Consider the following 13,345-nt stretch of genomic DNA (forward strand, 5'->3'; position numbering starts at 1 on the left):
GGTGCCATCTTCTCCCACGCGCGTCTTCTTCCTGCTGCATGCGCAGTAGGAACATTTACAGGTACGAATCTACTCTGCATGCGCCGAATGTCACGAAGAAAACTTTTGGCTTTTGGCGCATGCGCAGTAGATCCGTACCTGAAAATGCTCCTACTGCGCATGCGCCAGAAGACGCCGGTCAAAGCAGGAAGAAGACCGCGTGGGAGAAGATGGCGCCTGTGAACTCCGTGGACAGGACCTGCGCAGAGGGGTGAGTAACAAGTTAGGGGCATTTGCCTGGGGGGACAGGTAGGCCAGGGGGGAGGAGGGAGGGGGGGCAACACAGGGGAGGGGGAGGGGTTTTGCACCCAGGGGGTTTCCTTCTCCTTTCATGTCAGGATAGATGGGTACATATATACATCAGGCCACAGGGAAGTTTTAAGTCTTCTCTTAAATGCGGCTGGTCGCATGCCTATGGTCTATACTTCAGACCAAAAGTTTTCAGGTTATATGAATCCTCAAAGTGTCTGTTAGATAATAGAGATGGCCTTTGTTCAAGATACAAACAGGACTGGCCCAGTATAGGAGTATTTTGCTTATACTGCCAGCAAACCAAAGCATCATTGTGGCTTAAAGGCCAGGTTTCTGCTCTGCGTCCAGAAGGCAGATTTATTTCGGGTCTGTTTTTTCTTCAGTTTTCCAATCCCCTAGTTAGTGTTTTTTTAGAATACAGGGCTGGCTGTTCTTCCATACCAGATAGGTAACTGATTAGACAGCAGATGGAAACATCCAATGAGTGCTATTTTTTTTCCTCTCTAATTTAGTGCCCTCTTGAACCACCAGCAGTAATCGAATCTGCCTCCTCACAGTTACATACTGGTGTTTCTACCTGTTCTATTGCCTCAGGCTGTAACGGACTTGATTATCCTGAGCAGGATCATAGTCTTCCCTTATGTGAGACGAATGCAGTTATTACAGTAGAGTGCATTCTCCTACATCTGCCAGCCTTATTCATTTCATTCTGAATGAATTGAGGATATTTAAGTATCTGTCCTGCAAGTCTGTCTAGCTTCAAACAGGATGTGTTTATGTCTGTGTTGTCCATGTCTATCACATTATTTCTTATACTATGGGGATTTACATTAACACTGGCTGAGAATTGAGTCTATTGTACATTCTCACAGGGCTCGCTGTCCAGGTAACTTTCCAGATGCGACACTTCTATTAGCCCTGCTTGTTCTCTGATTCACATTGCTGTGCCACTTCTGATTCATATGACCCAGCATGGCTCTAGTGGATTAGAAGCCCTTCTGACACTTACTGGAACATCCATAGGGCCTCTCCAGTCCTAAGGTCAGCTTCAATTAGGGAGTTCATATATGTAGTATAGTGGACTCCACATAAAAATATGTCCCTTACAGGTGGGATGAAAACACCGGTTTCGTGGGTGACTCTAACCATCTCTCCAGGGCGTACAATCTGCCTTCATGAGTCATGGGATTTCCCTTTCGCTGCACTGAGGTTATTTTGGATCTGTAACCTTAGGGGTATCCAGTTATAACTCTCATAAGACTAGGTTGGGTCAACCAACAAGGGCTCTTTTCCTTAAGTACTGTAGTTCCTCTGGTTTTCCCTGTTAATTGAGTCTACCTCAACACAGGACCTAACACCATGTAAGGAATTCTAACCCAATTTATGTCTCAGGTGCCCTTGTCCCTGTTCTTTTAGGATCTGTTTTCTGTTAAAACAGTTCTGACTGCTAGGAATTCTGATATGTAGATGTTTTTGGTATATGCCTTGTGGTACTTTGTTATAGTCTAAACAGGTCATACCTACAATGGGTCTGTTCTGGGTTCTTACTCCTACCAAGTGTGTCTTACAGGTACCTTGAAATTTGCACTAAGACTAGGCATACATGTAATGGATGCTTCTTGGTGAGTAGGAGAGTAAGTATTTCAGCTTGCTGAATTTACCATGTGCAGGGGTGTCTTCCTTTCTCCCTCTCCCTCCCTCTCTCTCTCTTCTGGAAGGGTGAAGTGGTTGTTATTGAACTCATTTGTTCCTCACTCTGACTCTAACACTCTCTCTATAGTATATTCTATACTATATGTGGCTATTCTTAGCCCCGTGAACTTATTCTGGGGTTTTCACTTGGTGTCTAGTGATGGGCGAATTTGCGACGTTTCACTTCGCCGGAAAATTAGTGAATTTCCTGCGAAATTCGCGAAACGGCGGAAAATTTGCGAAACTGCGTCAGCGACCCGTTTTTGACGCTGGCGTCCATTTTAGTGAAAAAAAATTTTTACGCCGGCAAATTTTTTCGATTGAATTTTCGCGGGCGTTTCGTGAATTTATTCGCTGACGGCAAATCGCGCAAATTCACCGCGGATTCGCGCCTGGCAAATAAATTCGCCCATCACTACTGGTGTCTCTATATTAACTTATAAAGGTTGCCTGATTGTGGACTATCTAGTCAGTGTTATTCCATTCCTGATTATAGATTCTTCTTAAAGTGTATTCCCTCCCATTGGGAAAATTGTAACTTGCTACATCCCGATAAGTACTGACATGGAGTTTGTCTAGGGAAAAAGGAAGATTATTTCATACTTACCATGATCTTCCTTTCCTGGACGAACATCATGTCAGTACAGCCCGTCCCTTTTTCCGGTAATTTGAGAGCTTGTAACAAAGACGCCAGTAAGTGGGTGGGGTTGGCCTTTTAAAGGCTTGGGTGAGGGTCTTTCTAATGGGAGCAGGGAGGAGGGGCTATCCCGATGAGTACTGACATGGAGTTCGTCCAGGAAAAGGAAGATCAGGGTAAGTATGAAATAATCTTCCTTTTTCTCCGCCACCAAAGTTGTGGCGTAATTCAGTTGCAGAATTTGCACAAATCTGTTAACCTTAGGGTTCATTACCCCTTATAAGACATGAACTCACCAGTACAAATGCATCACAATGTTTTATGCAGTGCCCTCCCAGGATATTAGCATAACTATAACTGCTTAAAGTTGTTGCAAAATTTCTTCAATTTGGTCTCAAAATTTATGATTGGCAAATGGTTCTCACTTGCAGGAAAATTACATATAATTGAATTGACATTAATGTTATGCTATTTTAAAAATAGCTTAATTAGAAATAGAAATTAAAGAAATATTAAAATTAAAGGAGAAATATTTGCTGTCTTGACTGAAAGGGTTTTTAAGGGGATATTTGCATTTAAAAATTAGCATTTTGCTGTTGATTTGTTTCATTTGATCAAATAGCACATTGGTTTATATGTTTATGTACATAAATACAGAACACATGCAATCGAATTATTATATGGTATTATTCTGTTGCATTTAGTTATTGAGTTATTGCAGTATTATCTTGCACCTTATTGATTCACTTACCTTTTCAGGTTTCCGTATATACTCAAGTATAAGTCGAGTTTTTCAGCCCCCAAAATATGCTGAAAAACTCTACCTCGGCTTATACTCGGTTCAAGCACAAAAACGGTCGCCGGCGTCAAAGAATAGTCGCCGGCGTCCAAGAATAGTCGCCGGCGTCCAAGAATAGTCGCCAGCGTCCAAGAATAGTTGCCAGCGTCCAAGAATAGTCTCCAGGAATAGTCGCCGGCATCCAAGAATGGTCATCGGCGTCCAAAAACGAGACGCCGGCACCTCCAATGGGAGCAGAAACCCTCAATTTTTTGATTGAAACTTACCAGAAGCTGCTGCATTTATCACCCTAGGCTTATACTTGAGTCAATAAGCTTTCCCAGTTTATAGAGGTAAAATTAGGTACCTCGGCTTATACTCGGGGCGGCTTATACTCGAGTATATACGATATATATTTATACACATATGAATAGGAAGGGTTTTTGTGTAAAGATTTGCACAGTAGGTCTTTAAGGCCTTAGTGCTTGGTGTTTTTATAGTATTGTTGCAAAGGCGTGTCCATAAATATCTTCAAAGGAACGAAGATTGTTACCAGCCATGATTATATACCACATATGAGCAAACAAGCGCTCAGGGAATGAGTGGTATAAGCAGCCAAAACCATGGATAAAAAGGCAAACGTGAAGGAGTCACACAAAAAAGACAATGGATACTGTTTTTTGTTTGTTTTTTGACTCAAAATCAATAAAAAAAATTTATTTCCAACATCATTTTAGTGCTGACTTAAAGGGGGTTATTTATCAAATTCTAAATTTATCTCAATATTTGTTTTTTTTTTTATGCTTATTTATTATTACATTTTCCCGAAAATTTGCTTTGCGGGAAAAAATCTGAATTTAAAATTTTTTTTCCGAATTTTTACTGAAAGCTCTGAAAACTTCGGGGTATTGCACAAAAACCTAGCGCACATCAAAAAAATAATTGGGACTTCTCCCATTGACTTATATACAACCTCAACAGGTCTGAGATGCCGGATTTTCAGATTTGGACTTTTCCATCCTCAGGGTATAATAAATTCCAAAAAATTCGTGATTTTTTAAAAGTCTGATTTTATAAAGAAGAAATCACACATTTTTCGTGATTTTTCCATTCAGTGTTTAGTACATAACCCAATTCAAAATCGGGAGTCCATATAGTTATTCAGCCAGGCCCAAGGGACTCGCCCCAGTTCAAAAAGGCATTCAACTGCAGAAAAGTTTATATCAAAAACGATATAAGTCCCAAGGCCTCTTCAAGTAAAAAATATAAATTTTTTGTTATTCACATTAAAACAGTAGCTAGTACATACTACCCCACATACCCCCAGGTCAGTCAATTAAATTTTAGTAAAAGTAACTTTAATGGGAAGGGACTGAAGTACAGAGAGAAATGCAGATGAGATAGAAAGGGGAAAGCAGAAGTGAATGGCACATGGGGGGTACAAGGAGAAGAGATTGGATGGAGGTAAGAATCGCACAGTTGCATCTGACAAAGGTGGAGTTTAGAAAAGGTCTTCAGTCCCCTACACCTGTCAGAAAGAACTTTAACTTACTGTTCATAAACATGTAGGACAATTCTTTATATGGCAGTGATGATTGGCTAATTGGGCAGATTAAATTAATAGTCCTGAAGTTGGCCAAAGTCATCTGGCTTGGTCTCTTACAGATATATCATGGCATTTATGAAATATGAATGAACTTCCACTTCACTGGTTTAAACAGCTACTGGTGCTACAGAAAAGGAATAGGATTTTCTTTTCTATGGAAATAATTAGGGGAAAATTGTGTGCGTATCCACATCTACTATAAATCAACACTTCTCCAGTCGGACTTTTGCCTACTCAAGTTTAAAAAACAAAATCAGTCCTTCTGCACAATTTCTGGTGTCCCTTAAAGAGGTGGTTCACCTTTAAGATAACTTTTATTATGTTACAGAATAATAAATACTCTATGGGGCAAATTCACTAAAGCGTGAAGCACCGAACGCTAGCGTTAATTCGCTAGCGTTTGGCATTTTCGCTACTGCGCAAATTCACTAACGAACGCTGGCGTAGTTTCGCTAGTGTTACTTCGCAACCTTACGTCAGGCGAATTTTTGCTAGCGACGAAACTACGCAAATTCACTAACTTGCGCAGTGTACTGAACGCTACCTTTTACGCTAGACTTCCTTCGCCACCTCAGACCTGGCGAAGCGCAATAGAGTAGATAGGGATTGTTTAAAAAAAAGTCAATTTTTTTTCTAAGTCCCAAAAAACGCCGGCGTGTTTTCTACATGATGGCTGATAGGCTGAAAAAGATCGAAAATTTTTTGGGGCTCCCCTTCCCCCCCCTACATTTCCTGACTCATGGCAACTTACCTAGACAGTGGGCACATGTGTAGGGCAAAATAAAAATTTTATTTGCTGATTTGAAGGTTTTCTAGGCATTTGTAGTGCAGATACGTGTTCCTCCATTGAAATTTGAATTTCGCGCCGTATGCAAATTAGCCTTCGCTAGCGTAACTTCGCTTTATATAGCGAATCAACGCTAGCGCAACTTCGCAACCTTACGCTACCCCTGTGCGCAACTTCGGATTTTAGTGAATTTGCGGAGCCCTGGCGAAACTACGCATCTTAGTGAATTTGCCCCTATGAGTGTGCCAGAAAATCTGCAATTATCAAGGTTTTTGCACTTTAGTAAACCTCCTCTGTTTTTGTTTTCATTATCATTCATTCATTCATTATCGCTGTCTATCGCTCTTTAGTTAACAGGCATCTTCGGCAACTGTTTACTAAAGTTGGGAAAATTTGTCATTGCTTAATAACGGTGCAAATATTTTATCTGCAGAATTAGTTATCACCGCTCCCATGTGACACTTTTGTCTTGTGATTAGTGGTGTAACTTACACAACGTAGCAATTAGTAAAGAGGGAACATTTTCAGCAGGTATGGATTTTCAGTTTCTGCATTTCACTATCTGTCAATATTTTGCAAAACAGTCTCACATTTTTTTCCATGAAAAAATCCCCAAAGAACCCAATGTACTTTACACAGAAAAAGACACTATGAAAAGACTCCCATTGACTTCAATGAGTTTTGCCACGTTTCCCGAGGTTTCGCAAAATTTTTCAGCTACGCAAAAACAGGAAAGATTTGCTCGTCATTAGAAGCCATTTGTTTCAGCTTTATTTCTTTCACAGTTAATTATTATCAATGGATTCTCTAATACTACATATATAAGTATTACTCTTCTGCAGTGGAATCACTCATTTTCACGGCTCATGTTAAAAACACGAAATCACATCTCTCTTACCGTATCATTTCTGGCACTTTTTTACTTTTAACACCCCTCTTAGGGTGGCTATAGAATTGTTAATAATGTTATATTTATTTGGTGATGATTCTGCTTATACAGCGTTGATGCAATAATAAGAGATAATATATATATATATGGGAGCCAGAAAATCTGCAATTACAGAAGTGTTCTCACTTTAGTCCACCTGCTCCTATTTTTCCTGGTGCAAGTCATTATCTCTGCCTATCAGATTCAAAAGACGTTTCCAGTGTCGGACGGGGGCACCTGGGGCCCACCAGAGAACCTGATCTCAAAGCCCATCAGGGAAAATAAAGGAAGTTCAGAACATTTTTATTTCTATGAAAATAGAATAGACTTATTAAACCAGATAACTGGTAGACATTAGTATATAATACACAAGAGCCATGAATATCTTGTAAATGATATCCTTATAAACGGTGAGTTCTGATGTCATCAGTTATAAACGGTTCTGATGTCATTTCTGTCACATGACTCACTGAAATTTGTGTATTATAATAAATAAAGTACCCTCAGTTGTAAAATATGAGGATATTAGAAGTTACCTCAGAGTTCCATGACCTTCGGCCTCGTGTTTTTATATGATCATGAAACTCCTCGGTAACTTATAATATCCTTATATTTTACAATAGGGGGTACTTTATTCACTATATAATCTACAGTCTGGTCATTTCCCTATGGGACCAGACGGTAAATTATATCCTTATAAACGGAGCGTTCTTGCGTCAGAACGAGCCGTTTATAAGACAGAGACAGCACCTACGCTGCAGCTCCCTCCCTGCGTCTCCCCTTCCATCTTACTTTCAAGCACTGAGTTCTTTTACTTCATGCGGCGCTGCTGTCCCTCTGCCTGTCAGCTATCCGCCCCTCAGTTTCTTTCCCTGCCCCTTCGTCTCGTTTCCCCTTCGTTTTGCTCCACCCTCCCATGATGCCTCTCTCAGGATCTCATGCGGGTCCCCCTCCCACTATGGCAAGTCTCCTCCTGTAGAGCAGAGCTTTTTGTAGATCCGGAGTCATAACAAGAGTCAGGGAGTGAGGCAATGGGTTTTTGCTCACTGTCTGCAGCAGGCCCTGACTGGCAATCTGTGGGTTCTGGCAAATGCCAGAGGGGCTGCTATAAGGTCCCATAGAAAGTCACTATTTAGTGGGCTGGTGGGGTCTGTTTGGGCCTCATTGTGGGCTGATTTTGGCCGCTGTGTACCTCAAATGCCAGGGCCTATTTTAATAGTCAGTCCTGACCTGGTCTGTAGTGCATGAGGAGCTGTGTGTGTAGGGAAGCCGAACAGCACAAAGGTCGCTAAGGAAAGTTCATGGGTGGGAGAGTTTGGTCCCTATACACTGTGCCAGTCACACTACCCGCCCCCACCTGAGACTGACAGCGATCAGCACAGCCAAGGGACGCACACACTTTATTCTGTGGCTCCCAAGCATGAGCGAGGAATGTGACCTGTCGTCTGGCAGTGGAGATAACTGAAAATCTCTCCCTCTATGTTTTACTCCCCCTCCCATGCTTCGTGGCTTCTCTTGACACGGCCTCACTCCTCACTCACTGCCTTTCCCCATCCTGTGTAGCAGCTGATGAATACACCCATGGCAGGCACAAAAGAACAAGCCGAACAAAACTGTATGCAACACAAATAGAGGTACAAACAACTACAGGGAAACAAAATTAAATAAGGTGAACACACACAGGGGGAACAAACAAATTTGGCCGACACAAAACTAAACACAACACAGTGTAGCACTTCGAAGAACATACATGAAAGCCATATATAAAAGTGAGATAATTGTAGATTATAATGCATAATGTACCCCCTACTAAAATTTATAAAGATATCAGAAGTCACCTCGGAGTTATGTGACCTGTATAAAAGGTCACATAACTCCTCTGTGACTTATAATATATTTATAAATTACAGTAGGGGTTCATTATCCACTATATCAGGGCTGTCCAACTGGTGGCCCGTGACCCCCCTTTATATGGCCCTCCACATCAAAGTCTGCCTGCTGTGTTTGTAAATTATTAAATAAACACTTGAAAAGTGCGCCCCTCAATGATGGTGCCCTAGTCAGCCACCTACTCTGCCTACCCCTAGTTCTGGCCCTGATCCCTGCAGTGAGCACCAACCATCTGGTTTTTTGGTGTGCTATTAATGTGGGCATGGTGTTGTGGTAACATGGGTGTGGTTTAAAGTGGGTGTGGTCTAAAAACAGGGTTTTTGTGTTTTTATATGGTCATGAAACTCCACTTAGGATAGGACCAACTTTGTAACTAAAAGAGTCTTTTTTAAGAAAGTTACAGATCAGTTGTGCAAGAATATTTTTTCAGGGGGTTATATATTGAGAGTGCTGGGGCTACCTTGTTTAATATATATATATATATATATATATATATATATATATATATATATATATATATATATATATATATATATATATATAAATGTTCATAAAGTACCTGCACTCCTTCCTTTCGGTATGGGTGGGTGCCTGGTCAGTCAGGGTATGTAGATTCAAGATGGACCAGCACTCCAAGTTTTTCAATCAAACAAGTGTTTATTTTAACATCACTCAAATGTCCAACGTTTCGGCCCACATTAGGGCCTTTATCAAGGATAAGTGTGAGTGGTCATGTGGGTGTTTAAATACAAAAAAAGGTGGGCGTCAGAATGACTTCATTACCAATCAATTAATGCAAATGAGCATCACAGTGCATACATGTGAATTTTGTGTTTCAATTCCTGATTTGACCTCTAGGTGTCAGCATTGTACCAATTACACCATTTTACTTTTTGTGATAATCTTTGTGGATACCATTTCGTGGAAAATTTGGTATACTCCTGTGTATTTAAATATGTGTGTACAATGTGTATCAAGAGAATTATTAAAAACAATAAAAGAATGTGTTATAAAGAAAGTTCTTTTGGTCGCTTATTGGACTGCTTACTTTATCTCAGCACAGTAGGGCTACACACACCATCTAAAAGAAAAAAATGTATATCACTGTTACAAATAATGTTGCTATTCATGTTTCATTTTGCATCTTATTATATTGTTTCCTTATTATGTTTCGCACCTCTACTCATCATTGCTATTTGAGACTGGGGAAAAAAGTTTTTTAAGTTAGGAAACAGTTAAGGTTTAACTGCCCATTTAGACCCTTTGGTGCCACGCAGTCCAGCTCATGTATCCAGCACAATTACTATCTGATACTAAAAATTGGGCACTTTCCCTGGATCGCGCTGAAGTTATGGGCGAACAGGGAAGGTCAAAAAGATGTAATGAAACTAATAAAAGAGAAAACCTCTACTATGTTAGTCAGTATGATATACATAGCATGTCTACCAAAAAAAGTGTGGTAGAACATTGGCCCATAATAACCACAGATGAGAACATCTCTAAATATCTACCTCGGAAACCGAAATTCAGTTTCAGAAGAGGTAGGAATCTAAAAGAAACCTTGAGCCCCTCTGACCCTGTGGATAAATACCTAAAAAATAGGGCACAACATTTTTTATCTGAACGACCAGGGGTTTACAAATGCACGGGCTGTGTGATGTGCGGGACATTAATACAAGGGACATACTTTTCCCATCCGCAAACAGGCAAAAAATACAAAATTAGACAAAGATTAACATGTGACTCAGCTGTGGTGGTTTACATAATAAAATGTCCGTGTGGGCTAGTGTACTGCGGGAAAACCACTAGGCGTTTGAAAGAGCGCATAGCAATGCACAGGTCAAGTATAAGAGCAGCTCTGGATCCAGATAGATCACAAAAAATTAAGAGTAAAAAACAGGACATTTCACAACAACCCGTAGCCAAACATTGGGCGGAAGCAAGGCACAGCCCCTCGGCATTCAGATGTATGCCAATTGATCAGATTCCCAAAAAAGTAAGAGGGGGCAACTATGATGAAATGCTTCTAAGGAAAGAGGCTTTCTGGATACATGAGCTGGACTGCGTGGCACCAAAGGGTCTAAATGGGCAGTTAAACCTTAACTGTTTCCTAACTTAAAAAACTTTTTTCCCCAGTCTCAAATAGCAATGATGAGTAGAGGTGCGAAACATAATAAGGAAACAATATAATAAGATGCAAAATGAAACATGAATAGCAACATTATTTGTAACAGTGATATACATTTTTTTCTTTTAGATGGTGTGTGTAGCCCTACTGTGCTGAGACAAAGTAAGCAGTCCAATAAGCGACCAAAAGAACTTTCTTTATAACACATTCTTTTATTGTTTTTAATAATTCTCTTGATACACATTGTACACACATATTTAAATACACAGGAGTATACCAAATTTTCCACGAAATGGTATCCACAAAGATTATCACAAAAAGTAAAATGGTGTAATTGGTACAATGCTGACACCTAGAGGTCAAATCAGGAATTGAAACACAAAATTCACATGTATGCACTGTGATGCTCATTTGCATTAATTGATTGGTAATGAAGTCATTCTGACGCCCACCTTTTTTTGTATTTAAACACCCACATGACCACTCACACTTATCCTTGATAAAGGCCCTAATGTGGGCCGAAACGTTGGACATTTGAGTGATGTTAAAATAAACACTTGTTTGATTGAAAAACTTGGAGTGCTGGTCCATCTTGAATCTATATATATATATATATATATATATATATATATATATATATATATATATATATATATATATATACATATATATATAATGCATGATACAGTTCCCTGATTTTACATTTTCCCCCAGATGTTACCCTTGTTTTCTGGTCTCCTAATAAACCTAAAATGGGGGTTCAACTGTATACAGTGTGTATAAACCACACACACATTTCTATGCACCAGTATTCCATCAGCTCCATAAATTGCATTTCATTTAATCAATTTGTAATTTATTAATTGACATTAAAACAATTGGATATGTTCAATTAATCAAGAAATAAATAATTCAGGGATCATTTCATTTATTTAATCAACTTTTAATTAATTTATTGTAAGCACTCCTACTGTAAAATAATTCAAAGCTAGCTCAATCAGGGGTACACGATGGAGACACGGAGGGCTGAAGCAGATTATGACATGCAATGTGTAGTGCATTGAGTAGGGGAAGTTATGGCTTCAAGATTTAAAAATATGTGAGACAGCAAACTAAAGGGGCAAACAAACATTAAGAGACCATGGGGGTTTAAAAGTAAAAGTAAGTTAAAGAATTAGTCCACTAGTGTTCACACTAGTAAAAAAAGTAGCAGCAGGAGCCCGATCAGCAGGCCGCCACTCCTTTCCTTATGCTGGCACCTCTGTCTCGCATTTGAAGGACACCAGCACCAGTGACATCATCACTATCTATGCATATGGCTGCGGAATTGGAAGTAAATATTGTGGAAGGAGGCTGTGAAGTTCCCACTGGAAGCAGTCCTGGGTCACAGAAGGGGCAGGTGGTCTAATTTCCAGTGGCGGAGGTGCCAGGACCCACAAGGACCAGAGCCCACCGGGAATTTTCCTGGTACCCCAGTGGGCCAGTCCAAGCCTGGATGTCTCTGTTAACTATCATGACCTTGATAAAGGTCTCAGAGGCAGTGGCTGGACAAGTCGGTGTCCTAAGGGATCCAGCCGACTGCATCGCCCCCTCCTCATGCATGAACAGGTGTGCATTGTTGAAAGAGTGCACACATCAAGGATGCATGCATGTACATGCACAGAATAGCACAAGTGTGAAAGATAAAGGAATTGCTGCTGCAGCTCCCCTAGTTCAGGGTCTGAACTAGGGGAAGGTGGCATAAGAGGTATGTGCCTGGCGCCCCTACACCTTTGTGCTCTAGGCATGTGCCTCTTCTATCTACACCTAATTTTGGCCCTGCTCAGAAGAGAGCAAAACATTGGCTCACAAATAAAACATTTCACTTCTGAGTGCCTTGGCTTGGGTCAATTTGTATAACTCTTTTGCTACATGCACCCAGGGTAAGACTGCACTGGCACAACACCGGAGAAACCCTGGAGGACCCGGCCAGTCCAGACCTGTTCCCCACCTCCTCCTGAACCTTTACACTCTCCGAGCTCCCAGGTATGCGCTTGCAGAGGGGGTTGCGGCTGGTGCAGGGGGCCTGTGTGCATTCTCAGCTAAATGTGAGTCCAGTTTTCTGGTGGGAATGAAGAAAATAGAACTATAAGTAGGGTTCCCAATGGAATGAGACTTAGGCCTAAGTGCTACTTGATGATGATGATGATGATGAGGATGATGAAGCTTATAATACTTTTTTCCCCCACTGTTCAGTTGTTGTCATTGACCTGTTAATAAATAAAAGAAGCAGTTAGAATTACACCACTCATAGCTTGTTAATAAGATGAATTACTGACAACGAAGGACTTCGGTTGCAGTGTTATACCCAGTAATAAACAGGTCCAGTTAGCAGTTTAGTTTTCTTAGACTTAAATGAAGTTAGGAGGGTTCAGTCAGAAGCACAAGCTACTTATTTTAAACACACAAGTCGTTGAATGATATATTTTTAAGTGAAAAATGTATTATTAGGTGACCAGACCTGATGTGACCTTGTATTGCTACCTTAAATGTTGTACGGCTAATCTATATTCACGGTTCTGCCTGTATTGTGAGGCATATTTATAAATGCATGATCATTTTTTGTAAC

Source organism: Xenopus laevis, chromosome 8L (assembly GCF_017654675.1).
Source record: "Xenopus laevis strain J_2021 chromosome 8L, Xenopus_laevis_v10.1, whole genome shotgun sequence".
Lineage (NCBI taxonomy): Eukaryota > Metazoa > Chordata > Amphibia > Anura > Pipidae > Xenopus > Xenopus laevis.